This window comes from Pseudorca crassidens, chromosome 12 (assembly GCF_039906515.1).
Source record: "Pseudorca crassidens isolate mPseCra1 chromosome 12, mPseCra1.hap1, whole genome shotgun sequence".
In the NCBI taxonomy this organism is placed as follows: domain Eukaryota; kingdom Metazoa; phylum Chordata; class Mammalia; order Artiodactyla; family Delphinidae; genus Pseudorca; species Pseudorca crassidens.
The window spans coordinates 16451624-16469082 of NC_090307.1; the positions used below are offsets into that span (position 1 = coordinate 16451624).

General features: G+C 41.8%; 1 protein-coding gene across 4 annotated transcripts in view; it reads left to right on the forward strand.

Annotated features, from left to right (window-relative positions):
- Positions 1 to 17459, forward strand: part of ALPK2 (alpha kinase 2) — an 87683-nt gene that overhangs the window by 2098 nt on the left and 68126 nt on the right. The gene's annotated exons all lie outside the window — the stretch shown is intronic.

Genomic DNA, 17459 nt, shown 5'->3' on the forward strand with positions numbered 1-17459 from the left:
GATAAAGTAGATTTTGCTGTGCTCAAAAATCAAAGTAGGTTTTTGAATGAATGTCTGTTTTATTTTATTTTTCTTAGACCACAAAGTATTAAAGAGGCTAAGAAAACACAACAGGAAGCCAAAAAAAAAAAAAAAGTTTTACTCTATTACTGATGTGGGGGTGTATTTGAAAAAGATGCAATTGAATTAATGGGAATAATTAATGTACAAATATGTTATGCTTGATATGAACTTATTATATTTATAATTTTAAAGGGTTCCAAATGGGCTTTGAACTGATGCTATGCTATGACCAAGATTTGGTTTTTGGAAATAAATACCTAAGAAAAGTTATTTATCAATTATTTTTACTCAGCCTCTGTTCTCCCTTCTCCCAACTTTGTGGTTGGGACCTAGTATTGTTTTTATAGAAGCCTAGATATACTCCAAAGAAAATTAAGTATTCCCAAATGCATTCAAAGTTATTGAACTCCCTTTGTGAAAAAGTAAAAATTTAATATATTGATTTCTAAAGACCTAGTGATAAAATAGCCTAAAAGTCTCCAGATCCAGGGTAGTTTTTTCCTGAGCAAATTGTTCTGTTCCACGGGCCAAATTAGCCGTATGAAGGTCACATTTATACTTCTTTTCAGGAGTGCCAGCTTTATCCTTTTTGGTTGTTTAACACACCAATGACCACAGATTCATGCCCAAGAGGAGTTTATGGAGGCGGTTTGGCCAAAAAGTAATACACAAAATTAAGTTATAATGTAAATTTTTCCATGTCAATAAATATAGCATTTCCCTTTCTACTCATAAAATGCTCTTCCTGACTCAGCTAAGTGCCTTTTCACAGTCGTTTATCCATGTTGAGCGTTTCACTGGGCAAATTGCTTCAATTATTAAAGGTTGAGTATGGAGCAAGGGGAAGTGGGGAGCAAAGTGGCCCAAAAAAAGTAAGTGAAGGAGAGGGGGCTATTGACAATGTTAGTTTTAGACCCATCACTGTGGGAGGCAATGCCTAGCTCCCTCAGCTGCCAAAAGTTGAGAGGCGCTCAAGGAAGGAGCCCCCTTTGTCACCCTGAATTCTGAGATGGAGAGCCCTGGGGACCAGGAAGCTCACTTGTTTCCTGGCAACGCAGTGAAATAGAAGGGGCGGTCCCTGGGACACTCTTGTCTCTGCCAAACTACTAATGGGACTCTTGCTCACACAGTCACACATTCATGGATGCACACCTACCTTGCCAGCTATCAGCTCAAGGTCCCATCTGTGGTTTCACACATGACCAAGGCAATTATCTCAGGACACTGAACATGAATTTTTAGAAAGCTTGCATTCTGCAGATAGAGGGGCCATTTCTCACTCTGCTGTTCTCAGTAGCAGAGTCGACCTCTCACTCAAGGGACAATTTGAGTAGAAGCTATATATTAAATAGTTCCGTGTAGCCCCAAGTTAGAAATAGGATCTCTGTACCTGTGGCATTTATTGACCCTTAACTAAAGCAGGAACGTTCTGCCACAGGTATAGTGGCATAGTGAGTGCAGATTTCTTTTACCCATGCAAAAAGTTACTCTCTAACTGTAGGAGATGTCTGTATTTCTTACACATGTACGCAGCATAGCCACATTTACAGGAAATGGCTAAATATCATTGCACATGTGACACCAAAGCATTAGGGGGTCATTGGGAACTAAATCAAATTTTTTATAATATTGCTAAAGAAAAAAAAAGCCAGCCCAAGATTGGTGAATCTTTCCATAACTAAGTCAAAAGACATTTAAAATATTTATTCTCAGACATCTGAGGCTCGTGGGAACTTAAAATTGGTTAAAAATCCTTGGTTGAAGGTAACATTAATAAATTTGCCCTCTCCTGACTCTTGCCTGATTCACTTCCTTGAAGGTGACTAGCAGTAGAAACAGTGACCAGCATCTTATCTTTTAGTATTTTCTCTTCATCTGTGTATTGCTTTTAGCATGCTGAGAAAAATTCCATATCTCTAATTCTACGTTACAGGAACAAGGCAAACGTGTAGACTAAACTGAATCCAGGAGTCCTTACTTGCTGTCTTCCTTTCCCACTCTAACAAGGCAAAGCCATCTTGTTCTGATTTGTCTCGAAATAGTACTTACCCAGGCTAAGACTGAAAAGCCCCCAGTTGCTCTACATTTATGGAAGATTCCTAAATTAATCCCAGTTTGGGAGTGGAAAACAGAAAGGGTACCCCAGGCTAACTTGAATCATCTTCCAGGGTCACACTGCCAATCGTTCACCTTGGTTCTGATCTTGCTTTCTTGATCCAACTCAGAGGCAGGGCCGGTCAGTCTGCCCCTCTTAAGTTTCCTTGTAGCCACACTGGGGTAAGATCATCCTCACTCTTAAATCAGAAGTACTGTGTCTGTCCTTCTGCAGAGCTGCCAGCTTCACCCCAGAGAGATTTGCATTGCTCTCTGGGATCATGGGAACTCAAGTGTACGGTATGGAAATGTATTCTTAGGTTCTGATAGTTAAGAATCTTCCTGACCAGGAATCAGCAGAAAGGGTGAGCTCCATGATGGTAGTGAGTTCGGTCACTGTTTTGTTCACTGCAATGTCCCAAGTCCTTGGAATAGTACTGGTCACGTAATAGGCACTCAATAATTGAATGAGTAAACAGCCAGATGGTACTAGATAACTAGATTGAGTCCTCTCCCTTTTTTTCTTGATGAGTCTGGCTAAAGGTTTGTCAATTTTGTTTATCTTCTCAAAGAACCAGCTTTTAGTTTCACTCATCTTTGCTATTGTTTTCTTCATCTCTATTCTATTTATTTCTGCTCTGATCTTTATGATTCCTTTCCTTCTACTAACATTAGGTTTTGTTTGTTCTTCTTTCTCTAGTTGCTTTAGGTGTAAGGCTAGGTTGTTTGAGACTTTTGTTTCCTGAGGTAAGATTGTATTGCTATAAACTTCCCTCTTAGAATTGCTTTTGCTGCGAATTCCAGGTATAGTCATGTATGATTCTAATATTCATTGGTCTCAACTACTTTATGGCCTTCATTGTCATAAGTACATTCCTTGGTTCCCCTCATATACCACCTTTCTACTAGGAAATTGCTACCCATTGCTCTTCTGGCCCTGGGGATGGATTGGTTTATGCTAAACTGACCACACTTTGCATTCGGCTTCCTTGTGAATGCTGGTAATTCAGATACAACCTTGGCCTTGTTGGTGGCTTATCAGCTCTCACAAATTGCTAACTAGATCCAGGAAGATCTTACCACATCCCCCTAGCATTCAAGACCCTCCACAATATTGCTTCTGTTTACCTCTGAGAGGCAAAGCAGACGTACACGCTGGCTACCTTACCTGGAAAAGGAAGACTTTTCTCAGAATGTGTTTTTTCCATCTTCTGGTCTGGAACGCCATCACTCAGCTTGTTGCTAGCTCAGCTCACCTACTCCTTCAAGGCCAAGGTGCAGGTCCTTCAAACTGTACTTCCCCTGAAGCACTTTCCTCATCCCTAACTATGATTTCTCCTTCCAGAGAAACAGCATGCTTGTCCTCATTCTTTGTATAGTGTGGTGAGCTCTGGACCTGAGTTTGGTTCCTGCCCTACTGCTTTCTGACTCTGTGCCCTGGGAAAAACTACTTAAGCTCTCCCAGCCCCAGTTTCCTCATCTAAAACAAAATAATACTAATAACAATAATAATAACAACCGCCACCACCTCACAGAGTGTTGTACGGATTAAATGCTCAGCACAGTACCTATTATGCAGTTAACATTTCATAAGTGTTTTCATTTTTCAATTTATTATTTACCTTCTTAATCCATATGTCCTTTCTCCCCATATCAGCCTCCTTTTGGCTGGCTACAAGAGGATTTAATACCTTTTTTTAATTGAAATTTTTAATGAGATATTGTACGTGCACATATAGTTGTAAGAAATGAGACAGAGAGAGCGCTGTACACTGTGCCCAGCTTCCCCCGATGGTAACATTTGGCAAAACTATAGCATACTTTTCACAACCAAGACATTGACATTGATACCATCTGTTGATCTTATTCAGATTTTCCCAGTTTTACTTGTGCTTCTGTATGTGTGTATGTATGTGTGTGTAGTAAGATTTATAGAAATGTGTCACTTGTGTAGGCTCATGTGATAAATGTGGTAGGAAAGTTCATTTAAGTGCAGCCGAGTAGCTAGGCAGGCAGTGTAATAACACGGTATACGGCAGCTTGAAATGTGCATGGCCACCCAGTGACAGGCAGACACAGGTCTCCAGTAAAATTCTTTTAAAGCATAGGAAGATATAAGCTGATAATCTAAACCGTCTTGCAGTATAGTTTTCATATCTGGGACAGAACCATCTGAGATTCGAATTCATCTGCATAATAAAATGCATCACCCCAAATAACAACTGTTAGCACTGACTCAGGAAGGCGGGTAAGCCAGCTCTCTGCTGATGATGGGAAGGGCCGAAGTTTATAATCACTCATCTCTCAGAACGTGGCAGTCACGCCTCTTGTCAGCACTACTCCACGGCTGACCCAGGGAGTAACACAAACGTTTGTTTTGTTTTTAATCACAAAGCCCACTGTGCCACTTCTGCCTAAACCCATTACCATCCTGGACCTGCATGATTACTGCTCACTGCAGGTGTTGTACTCAGTCGGTATTAAATAATCAACGGCCGGCCATCATCAAAAAATCTGCAAACAGTAAATGCTGGAGACGGTGTGGAGGAAAGGGAACCCTCCTGCACTGCTGGCGGGAATGTACGTTGATACAGCCACTACGGAGAACAGTATGGAGATTCCTTAAAAAACTACAAATAGAACTACCATACGACCCAGCAATCCCACTACTGGGCATATACCCTGAGAAAACCAAAATTCAAAAAGAGTCATGTACCACAATGTTCACTGCAGCACTATTTACAATAGCTGAGACATGGAAGCCACCTAAACGCCCATCGACAGATGAATGGATAAAGAAGATGTGGCACATATATACAATGGAATATGAGTCAGCCATAGAAAGAAACGAAATTGAGTTATTTGTAGTGAGGTGATAGACCTAGAGTCTGTCATACAGAGTGAAGTAAGTCAGAAAGAGAAAAACAAATACTGTATGCTAACACATATATGGAATCTAAAAAAAAAAAAAAAGGTCATGAAGAACCTAGGGGCAGGACGCGAATAAAGATGCAGACCTACTAGAGAATGGACTTGAGGATATGGGGAGGGGGAAGGGTAAGCTGGGACAAAGTGAGAGAGTGGCATGGACATACATACACTACCAAATGTAAAACCGATAGCTAGTGGGAAGCAGCCGCATAGCACAGGGAGATCAGCTTGGTGCTTTGTGACCACCTAGAGGGGTGGGATAGGGAGGGTGGGAGGGAGGGAGATGCAAGAGGGAAGAGATATGAGGGTATATGTATATGTATAGCTGATTCACTTTGTTATAAAGCAGAAACTAACACACCATTGTAAAGCAATTATACTCCAATAACGATGTTAAAAAAAAAAAAATCAACGGAAGCTCGTTAGTACCTACAGCCTTGCTACTCACCTTGTGGTCTGCAGACCAGCTTGGCAGAATGCAAAATCTCAAGCCCCGCCCCAGTCTTGCTGAATCAGAATTTGCAATTTTAGCCCAATTCTTAGGAGATTTGTATGCACACTAACGTTCCAAAAGTCCTGGTCTGCAAGAAGAGATCTTTCCCACTGAGACCCTAAGGCAATGGTCTCAACCCTGCTGTACCTGGGATCACCTGGGACCTTAAACCATTCTGATGCTTGAGTACCGCCCCCATCCCTCACTCCCCCTACAAGATTCTGATGTAATTTGTCTGCAGTGTGGCTTGGGCACTGAGGGTTTTAAAAGCTCCCAAATGATTCTCTGAACCTCTAAGATTGAGAATCTTGGCTGTGCTTTAGAACCATCCCTGGTTTTCTAAATATACAGGTGCCCAAGCCCCACCCCCAGAGGTCCTGGTTTTGGTGGTTCTAAGGCCCTCAGGGAGTGGAATGCAAGTGTCACCCTGGGGGTTCCAGGTCCCACACCGGCAGAGCAGGGCCACCTTTCCTGAGAGGTTGTACCCCTCACGAAAGCGCTCCCTCAAGGATACTGGAGCCCCTCGCACCTGATTTTCTGCAATCTTAGCCAAGGAACAAAGCGCCAGGTTATTCAATACTACTTTTCAAATCAAGGTAGTGGGCGTTCTCCACGTGTAAGCTGTTTCTGCTCTGGTACGGTATATGCATTCCCGCAACACCTCATATTCTGCAAAGTCACAGTCCCCACAGCTTCTGGGGAAAATAGTATTCCCCGCAGGTTACTTCATAAACAGGCCATTTAAAAACTAGAGACAAAAGCAAAAAATGAATGCAAGAAGTTCACTTGGACCACCCAGGGAGGCGGCTCAGGTTGCCTGAGGGCCGCCACAGCAGAGATTAAATATACACAAGGTCATTGAGTGGAAGTGCTGGCAGCCCTTTAGTCAGAGCAGCTGGAGGCTGAGATGCGAAAACAGAAATGGGTCTCTGCGGAGCCGTCTGTGAAGCTGGGCCTGGGAGGTGCCGCATGCCTTCAAGTGACCCAGGCCTGGAGGGTGCCTCTTAGGAGCACTGGGGCAGGCTTCATTTTTTTTTAATTTATTTTTTAATTGAAGTCTAATTGATTTACAATGTTGTGTTCATTTCTGCTGTACAGCAAAGTGACTCAGTTATACCTATATTTTTTTCAGATTCTGTCCCATTATAGTTCTCACAAGAGATTGAATATAGTTCCCTGTGCTATACAGTAGGACCTTGCTGTTTATCCATTCTATGTGTAATAGTTGGCATCTCCCAGCCCTAGTTCCTCAGTCCATCCCTCCCCCACCCCCCAGGCTTCAGTTTTAATTTTATTAAAATATGACTACAAAGGGTCCCTGCTGCCAATGCAAAAGCTGAGTTAAAGGCTATTCCCTTTCCTGCTCAAGATTCTATAGTTTACTCCAGCTATTCAGGGGCCCTTAGCCTAGGAAAAATTGCCCATGAGCCAACGCAGCATCTACGTTATACTGATGTCGTTCCCTAGTAACTGATTTCATCGGGCTACCTCATTACAGAACACGTGTTACAGAGTCCCCCCTGTGCTGTGGGGGCACAAAGGCCTGCTGCTCAGGGGCTCCAAGGCCTCAGGGCACTGCCTCCAAGTGGGGGCCGGGATGATTTGCACTGGGAATCACCTGCTAAGGTGCTTGTTTAAAGATACAGATCTCTGAATTGTACCCAAGACTTGTTGTATCTGCACCTTTAATTAAGTGATTCTTAATTAATTAAGTGATTTAATTAAGTGATCCCTTTAAGTGATTCTCCTGAGCAGAATTTATGCCATGGGCTTAACTAGAATGAGACCTGGTGTGACTACTACAACTTGAGGCGTTCCTGTAAAGAATCGCAGGATTTTGGAAACCACGGGAAGTTTAGGGCTTGTCAAGTGTAACCCCTTTGCCCTAAGAGGACAAAAACCTCATGACTTGGATTTTTGTCTGCTTTCTAGTTGGCTTGCTATAAATGCAGCTTGGGCTTCACCTGTCCAGCCACTGAAATAAATACAGATCCTGATTTATTGTAACTAATCCAAAACAGGTGTACCATCTACAGCTGAGTTTTATTTTGAGGAGTAGGGACGGGACAAGAATCTGGGTGGCAGCAGGAGAGGCTGGTGAGAGGAGGGTCCTTGGGCTGCGAGGATGAGTTTTAGTCCCTGTAGCAAATCTCTCATCACTGCCTTGGGTGGGAGCTGAGTGCCAGAGACATGCCTTATTGGTCTTTTTTTTTTTTTTTTTTTTGCTATGATTGAAAGTGAACTTGCTTCACTGAAAAGGGACCGAAAAAATATTGGGTTACCCAACCATCTATCAATACGAACGCTAAAGCTGTGGTAATCAGAACAGTGCGGTAGTGGTCCCAAACAGATAAGTAGATAAACCAAAGTGAGTTGAGAGAACAGAATCAGACCTAAGAATATATTGGAATTTGGTTTAAGATAGAAATAGCCAAGTTTTAGGGAAGAAGCAAAATCTTCAAAGTTGACACAACTAGCCATCCGTGTGGGGAAAAAAAATAAGACCAATGGACCTCAAATAAACTCCAGATGGATCTTTTTAAAATTAATTAATTAATTAATTAATTTATTTATTTTTGGCTGCATTGGGTCTTTGTTGCTGCACACGGGCTTTCTTTTGTGGCGAGCGGGGGCTGTTCTTTGTTGCGGTGCACGGGCTTCTCATTGCGGTGGCTTCTCGTTGCGGAGCACGGGCTCTAGGTGCACGGGCTTCAGTAGTTGTGGCGGGAGGGCTTCGGTAGTTGTGGCTCATGGGCTCTAGAGTGTAGGCTCAGTAGTTGTGGCTCATGGGCTTAGTTGCTCCACAGCATGTGGGATCTTCCTGGACCAGAACTCGAACCCGCGTCCCCTGCATTGGCAGGCGGATTCTTAACCACTGCACCGCCAGGGAAGCCCCAGATGGGTCTTTGAGTTAAATATAAAAAACCCAAACTATAAACTACTGGAAAAAGTATTGGAAACTATTTTTATGACCTTGAAAGCCACAAGATATTCTTGGGATGTAAAGAACATCAACAACAACATCAAAAACAAAGAAAAAATGTGACAGTTTTGATTACATCAAATTAAAAATTTTATATAACAAAAAACACTATGAACAAAATTAAATGAAAGTGACGCACCAGGAAAAATATGTCAAACATGTAAGAGACAAAGATTAATTTCCAAGGCATATAAAAAACAAATAGATAAGAAAAGTACCCTTAACAACTGAATTTTAAAAAAGGTAAAAGTAAATAAATATGAAGTTCATAGAAGAGAGAATCTAAGTGGATATTAAACATATGAGAAGATGTACAATCTTGTGAGTAATTAGGAAAATATAAATTTAAAAGATGTAACATTTTCACCCATCAGACAGACAAAAGATTTAAAGGATGATAACATGAAGTTATTGAGATTATGGAGAAATGGGTTCATTGCCAGCAAGAATGTAACTTGGTGGTATCTTTTTAACACGAAGAAGGGCAGCAGTGTCACTTTTCGGTATCTACTCTCAAGAAGAGCTTACACACGGGCCCCAGGAGGGCTGTGTACCATAATATGTTTTGCAGAATTGTTAGTCTAAGGAAACATTTATGCAGAAACAGCTAAATAAAATGTGGCCTGTTCAGATGATGGGCATCTCAAAACATAATATAAAGAGAAAGGTATAGTGCAGCATGATCCATGATACCATTCATGCCCTCCAGACTAATCCAGAATAGTGTATGTTCTTATACGTACATATATATAGACATAAAATTATTTTTTTTAAGTCTGGAAGGATACACACCAAAATGATAATGGTGACTAACTCCAGGGAGGGAAATAGGAATATTGCATTCAGAAGGGTGATTAGTAATGTAACATTTTAAAAGGAAACTGTATTCATTTATTACCTGCATTATTGAAAACTAGTGGTTTTTTGAATTTAACTTAATTTTAATTTTTTTAACATCTTTATTGGAGTATAATTGCTTTACAGTGGTGTGTTAGTTTTTGCTGTATAACAAAGTGAATCAGCTATATGTATACATATATCCCCATATTCCCTCCCTCTTGAGCCTCCCACCCTCCCTATCCCACCCCTCTAGGTGGTCACAAAGCACCGAGCTGATCTCCCTGTGCTATGCAGCTGCTTCCCACTAGCTATCTATTTTACATTTGGTAGTGTATATATGTCCATGCCACTCTCTCACTTCGTCCCAGCTTACCCTTCCCCCTCCCCGTGTCCTCAAGTCCATTCTCTATGTCTGTGTCTTTGTTCCTGTCCTGCCCCCAGGTTCATCAGAACCATTTTTTTAAAAAGTTTTAGATTCCATATATATGTGTTAGCATACAGTATTTGTTTTTCTCTTTCTGACTTACTTCAATCTGTATGACAGACTCTAGGTCCGTCCACCTCACTACAAATAACTCAATTTTGTTTCTTTTTATGGCTGAGTAATATTCCATTGTATGTATGTGCCACATCTTTATCCATTCATCTGTCGATGGACACTTAGGTTGCCTCCATGTCCCGGCTACTGTAAATAGAACTGCAATGAACATTTTGGTACATGACTCTTTTTGAATCATGGTTTTCTCAGGGTATATGCCCAGTAGTGGGATTGCTGGGTCATATGGTAATTCTATTTTTAGTTTTTTAAGGAACCTCCATACTGTTCTCCATAGTGGCTGTATCAATTTACATTCCCACCAACAGTGCAAGAGGGTTCTCTTTTCTCCACACCCTCTCCAGCATTTATTGTTTGTAGATTTTTTGTTGATGCCCATTCTGACTGGTGTGAGGTGATACCTCATTGTGGTTTTTATTTGCATTTCTCTAATAATTAGTGATGTTGAGCATCTTTTCATGTGCCTCTTGGCCATCTGTGTGTCTTCTTTGGAGAAATGTCTATTTAGGTCTCCCGCCCATTTTTGGATTGGGTTGTTTGTTTTTTTGATATTGAGATGCATGAGCTGCTTGTATATTTTGGAGATTAATCCTTTGTCAGTTGCTTCACTTGCAAGTATTTTCTCCCATTCTGAGTGTTGTCTTTTCATCTTGTTTATGGTTTCCTTTGCTGTGCAAAAGCTTTTAAGTTTCATTAGGTCCCATTTGTTTTTATTGTCATTACTATAGGAAGTGGGTCAAAAAGGATCTTTCTGTGATATATGCCATAGAGTAAAACTAGTGTTTTTGAAAGGAAAACAGACTGGGGCCTAGGAATCCTCGATTCTAGTCCTGGTTCTGCCAGTGACCAGCTGCACATCCTGTGTCATTTCTCCTCCTCTTGAGGCCTCTTTCCTCAGTGTGAACTGAAGGGATTCAACAAGAAGATCTGTTTCCCAGGCACTAAAGTCCTGTGAGTCCTTAATTCAAAAAAATACCAAAAAAATATATCAGCTACCAAAAAAATATCAAATAAAATGGAAGGAAATGTGGATCTCTAGGTGAGGAAAGTCTGTCTAAGCATAAAGGGAAAGAAAAATGGATAAATCTGACAATGTTCGAGGTAATTAGGTTTAGATGAGTTCATGAGGGTGGACCCCCCCCCCCCCACAGTGGGATTAGTGATCTTATAAGAAAAAGAGGAGAGACCATGGGGAGGCAGCTGTACTGTATGCATGCCAGAAAGAGAGCTCTCACCAGGAACCGAGCTGGTTCTCCAGACCTATGAGAAATAAAATTCTGGTGTTTATATATATACAATAGAATATTACTCAGCCATACAAAGAAACGAAATTGAGTTATTTGTAGTGAGGTGGATGGACCTAGAGTCTGTCATACAGAGTGAAGTAAGTCAGAAAGAGAAAAACAAATACTGTATGCTAACACATGTGTATGGAATCTAAGAAAAAAAATAAAAGGTCATGAAGAACCTAGGGGCAGGACAGGAATAAAGACGCAGACCTACTAGAGAATGGACCTGAGGATATGGGGAGGGGGAAGGGTAAGCTGTGACAAAGTGAGAGAGTGGCATGGACATATATACACTACCAAACGTAAAACCGATAGCTAGTGGGAAGCAGCTGCATAGCACAGGGAGATCAGCTCGGTGCTTTGTGACCACCTATAGGGGTGGGATTAGGGAGGGTGGGAGGGAGACACAAGAGGGAGGGGATATGGGGATATATGTGTACGTATAGCTGATTCACTTTGTTATACAGCAGTAACTAACACACCATTGTAAAGCAATTATATTCCAATAAAGATGTTAAAAAAAAAAAATTCTGGTGTTTAAGCCACCCAGTCTATGGTATTTTGTTAGAGCAGTCTAAGCTGACTAAGATATAAAGTCACCCTCAGAATTCACAGCCCCAGGTAATTTGGGAGCTATTTGGTACACTAATATCGTAAATTACTAACAATCATCCCTATGGTTTAAAATAGCTTCTATTTGTATCTAATTTATACCAGAGGTTACCCTATTCACTGGGAAGCTGTGTTCTTATGAATGGTGATATTGATATTTTTGTGTTCATTGCATGGCACGTATATGACACTGTCCTAAGGCATTTTTCTGAAATGGAATTGTTACCCAAACTAAGCAATAAGGAATAAGCCATGTCAGTCAGTTGTGTAGTTAAAAGATGACATTGACTTGGAGGTACACTTTTAGATCATCATCCCAGCTTCTATACTTGGTCAAAAGTTTGCACTGCCTGTGGGGAGAAACAGAAGTGTCTCCTCATCCACAAAAATAATCGCCCTTTATTGAGTGTCTGTCTTCATGTTCCTAGTACTGAACGAATGCCCCGCATTTGCTATTTCCTTCAATCCTTGTAATAATAGTGTGAGGCTGCCCACAAGGCTCAAAGATGTTAATTAACAGGAACATGGCACGTTTATTTCAAGTGGGAAAAATGGAATTCAGATTCCCTAAGGCAATCAGGTCAACACACCACAAATTGAAACTGCTGCTGCTACTGCTGAGGGCCACCGAAGTTTGAGAAAAGAGCCAGGATCATTCAGGAAAAAGAACCCCATTAATTGGCTCCAAAATCCAGATTGTTTATGAAATTATCTAATTGTCCCCAAGGCAGATTTGGATTCTGCCTGCCCCCTAGCTCCTCAATCACCTGGGCTCAACTGCCCCCGGGTCACTCCGTCTGCTTAGTCCTACAGCTCTTCATTTAGAGCCTCTCCTGTCCATCACACTGGATTAGATCCACACTATCCTGATTCATCTGCCCTGCTGGACTGTGAATTCCCTGTGGTCAGTGGTGAGCCTTACTGAGAACACAGTACCTGGTCGTTAGAAGAGCTCAATAAATGTTGAATTGAACATTGCCCTGTGATCTGAAAGGCCCATGTACAAAAGGGGATATCAATCCAGCAAGCGTGACAAGCACTCCAGAAACATTGTCAACCAAAATAATATGTATAGATTTGAATAGTGATCATTCATTTCAAATGATACGAAGGTATAAATATGGAAAAGTCGTGTTTTAGTTTACTAGGGTTGCCATCATAAAATACCACAGACTGAATGGTTTAAACAACAGAAATTTATTTTCTCAAAGTTCTGGAGGCTAGAAGGGCAAGGTCAAGGGGTCAGCAGAGCTGGCTAGTTCTCAGGCCTTTCTCCTTGGCTTGAGGTGGCTGCCTTCTCACTGGGCATGCGTGCGGTCATCTCTCTGTGGGTGCACGTGTCTGCTGTCTGTCTATATCCTAATCCCCTCTTATAATGACACCAGTCATATTGGGTTAAGGGCCACTCTAAGGACCTTACTTTACCTTATTCACCTCTTTAAAGGCCCTGTTTCCAAATACGGTCACATTCTGAGCTTCAACACATGAATTTGCGGGTGGGGAAATAATTCAGCCTATAACACATAGTTTCTAAGTCTATCACTGACCATTTTGGGGCACAAGTCACTGAGAATTAGGATCTGGAAAGTCAGCATTTTAACTACCTCAAAACTCTGATTGGGAAAATTCCACAATTCTGGAAAAGCAAACACGCTCCAATTTCTTCTCCCTGTGGCATGAGGATGCTGGCCGAGGGACCACCCAGCAGATTGCCCAGGTTCAGTTGACAGTGTGGTAGGCAGAACAATGCCCCCGAAAGATTAGGTCCAAGCCCTAGTCCCCAGAACCCGTGGATATGTTACCTTACATGGCAAAAGGGACTTCGCAAATGTGAATAAGTTAAAGGTTTTGAGATGGGGGACTACCCTGGATTTCCCAGGGGTCCAAATGTAATCACAGAAGTCCTTCTAAGAGAGAGAGGGAGGGAGAAGAGTCAGAGAGAGATTGGAAGATGCTGTGCTGCTGGCTTTGGAGATGGAGGAATGGGGCATGAGCTAAGGAAAGCGGGCAGCCTCTAGAAGCTGGAAAAGGCAAGGGATTTCTTCTCTGGAGCTTCCGGAAGGAATGCAGCCCTGCCGCTAACTTGATTTTAGCCCAGGGAGATCCATGTCTGACTTCTGACTTCCAGAACTGTAAGATAATCAATTCGTATCTTTTAAGTGACTAAGTTTGTGGTCATTAGTTACAGCAGCCATAAAAAACTAATGCAGGGCCTCCCTGGTGGCGCAGTGGTTGAGAGTCCACCTGCCGATGCAGGGGACACGGGTTCGTGCCCCAGTCCTGGAAGATCCCATGTGCAGTGGAGCGGTTGGGCCCGTGAGCCATGGCCGCTGAGCCTGTGCGTCTGGAGCCTGTGCTCCGCAATGGGAGAGGCCACAACAGTGAGAGGCCCGCGTACCGCAAAAAACAAACAAACAAACAAACAAAAAACTAATGCAGACAGAAAGGATAATTTTTAAAACAAAGCACTTCAGAGCAAGTCAGGATATTCCTTAGGTTTTTACTTCAGACATCAGAGAAGGAACCCATTTATGACACACACTATGCAAATTCTAGATGTTTTTGGCTTCAAAAGCTGACACAGAAGAGAAAACAACAAGAAAAATGGTAATTCTACCCAGAACAAGGCCAGCTTCATCTAAAGTATGTTGGGAATTCCCTGGCGGTCCAGTGGTTAGGACTCGGCACTTCCACTGCAGGGGGCTGGGGTCCGATCCCTGGTTGGGGAACTAGGATCCCACAAGCTGCGTGGCCAAAAAAATAATAACAATAAAATAAATAAAATATAAAATAAAAGAAAAATAAAAAAACAATAAAATAAAAATAAATAAATAAAGTATAACATTTTGGAACTCAGGGAGCCTCAGGGAGAAAGGACAGAGTCATGGACTCCACATCTAATCCACTCTGGAATTAGGATGCCTAGAATGTCTCCGTCTCCACACTGGTGTCCAGAGGAGCTCCTGGCCTGAGAATGCCTGTGAAGTGGATGGACTCCAGGAGAAAGTGTCCTGGGAAGGTCATGCCCAGAACATACCTTCTGACCGCAGGGCAGTCAGAGAGGCTGGGATGGTGCAAAGGAGGCTGGGAAACTCTGAGCAGCTTCTGGTGCAGGGTTTCCCAAACTTGATGCTGCTGACATTTGGGCTGGATAATCCTTTATTATGTGCAGCTGTCCTGTGCATTGTAGGATGTTTAGCAGCGTCTCTGGCCAGTAGCAACCTCTACCTCTCATCTCTACCGCAGCTGGCAACCAAGAATGTCTCCAGGCAGCGCCCAATGTCCCCTGGGGGGTGGGGGGGTGCAACATAAATCACCCCATGTTGATTAGCTCTGGCTAAGCTCTGTACCCTCACCAGTGACAGCTGGGAAAGAAGCTGTTATTTCACCTAAATCAGTGCTGTCCAGTGGAAATATCATGCAAGCCACATATGTAACTTTGTGTAAGTATGTTCATAAGCTGTGCCACCATTGCCACGATTTAATTCCAGAATATTTTCATCGTCCCCCAAAGAAACCCCATACCCATGAATAGTCACTTCCTATCCTCTCCACCATCGCTTGGCAAACTCCATTTTCTGTCTCTATAGATTTGCCTGTTCTGGACATTTCATATACAGGCACACCTTGTTTTATTGTGCATCGCTTTATTGTGCTTTGCAGATACTGGTTTTTATTTTATTTTATTTTTTACAAATTGAAGGTTTGTGGCAACCCTGAATTGAGCAAGTCTATTAGCATGATTTTCCCAACAGCAATTGCTCACTTCATGGTTCTGTGTCACATTTTGGTAATTCTCGCAATATTTCAAAGTTTTTCATTATTATTATATTTGTTATGGTGATCTGTGATCAGGGATCTTTGTTGTTACTACTATGACTCGCTGAAGGCTCAGATGGTAGTTAGCATTGTTTAGCAATGAAGTGTTTTGTTTTTTTTTAATTAATTAATTAATTTTTGGCTGCATTGGGTCTTCGTTGCTGCACGCGGGCTTCTCACTGTGGTGGCTTCTCTTGTTGGGGAGCACGGGCTCTAGGCGCACGGGCGTCAGTAGTTGTGGCTCGCTGGCTTCAGTAGTTGTGGTTCACGGGCTCTAGAGCGCAGGCTCAGTAGTTGTGGCGCACGGGCTTAGTTGTTCTGTGGCATGTGGGATCTTCCCGGACCAGGGCTTGAACCCGTGTCCCCTGCATTGGCAAGCGAATTCTTAACCACTGTGCCACCAGGGAAGCCCTGAAGTCTTTTTGAATTTAGTTATGTGCATTTTTTTTTTTAGATATAATGTTACCACACACTTAATAGACAACAGTATAGTGTAAACATAACTTTTATGTGCACTGGGAAACCAAAAATTCATGTGGCTTGCTTTATTGTGATATTTGCTTTATTGCAGTGGTCTGGAACTGAACCCGCAATATCTCTGAGGTCTGCCTGTAAATGGAATCATACAATATGTGATTTTTGTCTGCCTTTTTCCAATTAGCATAATATTCTCAAGGCTCATTCATGTTAGAGCATCTATCAATACTTCATTCCGTTGCGTGGCTGAATAATATTATGTTCTATGGATCTACCGTACCTATTTTTGTCCATTCATCGGTTGATAGGCATTTGGGCTGTTTCCACTTTGTAGCTATTATGGATAATGCTGCTGTGAACATTCGTGGACACGTTTTTGTGTGGACATATGTTTTCAATTCTCTTGGGTAAATAGCTAGGAGTAGAATTGCTGGGTAACTGTATGTCTAACCTTTGGGGAAATATATACTGTTTTTCAAAGAAGCTGCACCGTTTTCCCTTCCCACCAGCAGTGTATGTGGGTAAGCCGGGTATGTCATTTTAATTTATTTTGGAAGCCACATTGTTAAAAATGTTCAAAGACACAGGTGAAGTAAACTTTAATATTATATTTTAGTAACTCAGTGTAACCAAAATATTATCTCAACATGCAATCCATATACAAGTTATTAACGGGATATTTTACTTTTCTTTGGTTATAAGTCTTCAAAATCTGGTGTGTAGTTTACAGTCAATTTGTATGCTAACTACTTATTGGAAATACATGATCTGTATTGAGATTTCATGAAATTAACAGTTGAAAGAGTGGATTCACATACCCAAACTGTTCTGAACCTACTTAAATTTTTTCCTAACTGAATCACGTGTCGTTAAAAATTTTACATGCAAATTAACTAAAGTTAAATAAAAACTTAAGTTCAGTTCCTTAGTTGCACCACACATGCTTCAGGAGCTCACTAGCCACATATGGCTAAAGTCTTCTGGACTGGACAGCCCAGCTCTAAGTTATTTCTGTTGTAATGGTGATTTTTAAAAAGCACACTGCCCGAGGCCTCAACTTTGGTTTTCTTTTCTCTTCTACAGCTGATCCAGTGACAAGATGTAATTTTCTCTCTCTTTTTTAAAACATAGAATTTCTTTTTTGGAGTAGTTTTAGGTTCACAGCAAAATTGAGGGGAAGGTATTGAGATTTCCCATTTACCCCCTGCCCTCCTCAACTGTTAACATTCCTCACCCAGAGAGGTACATTTGTTACAACCGATGAACCTACACTGACACGTGGTTAACACCCAAAGTCCATAG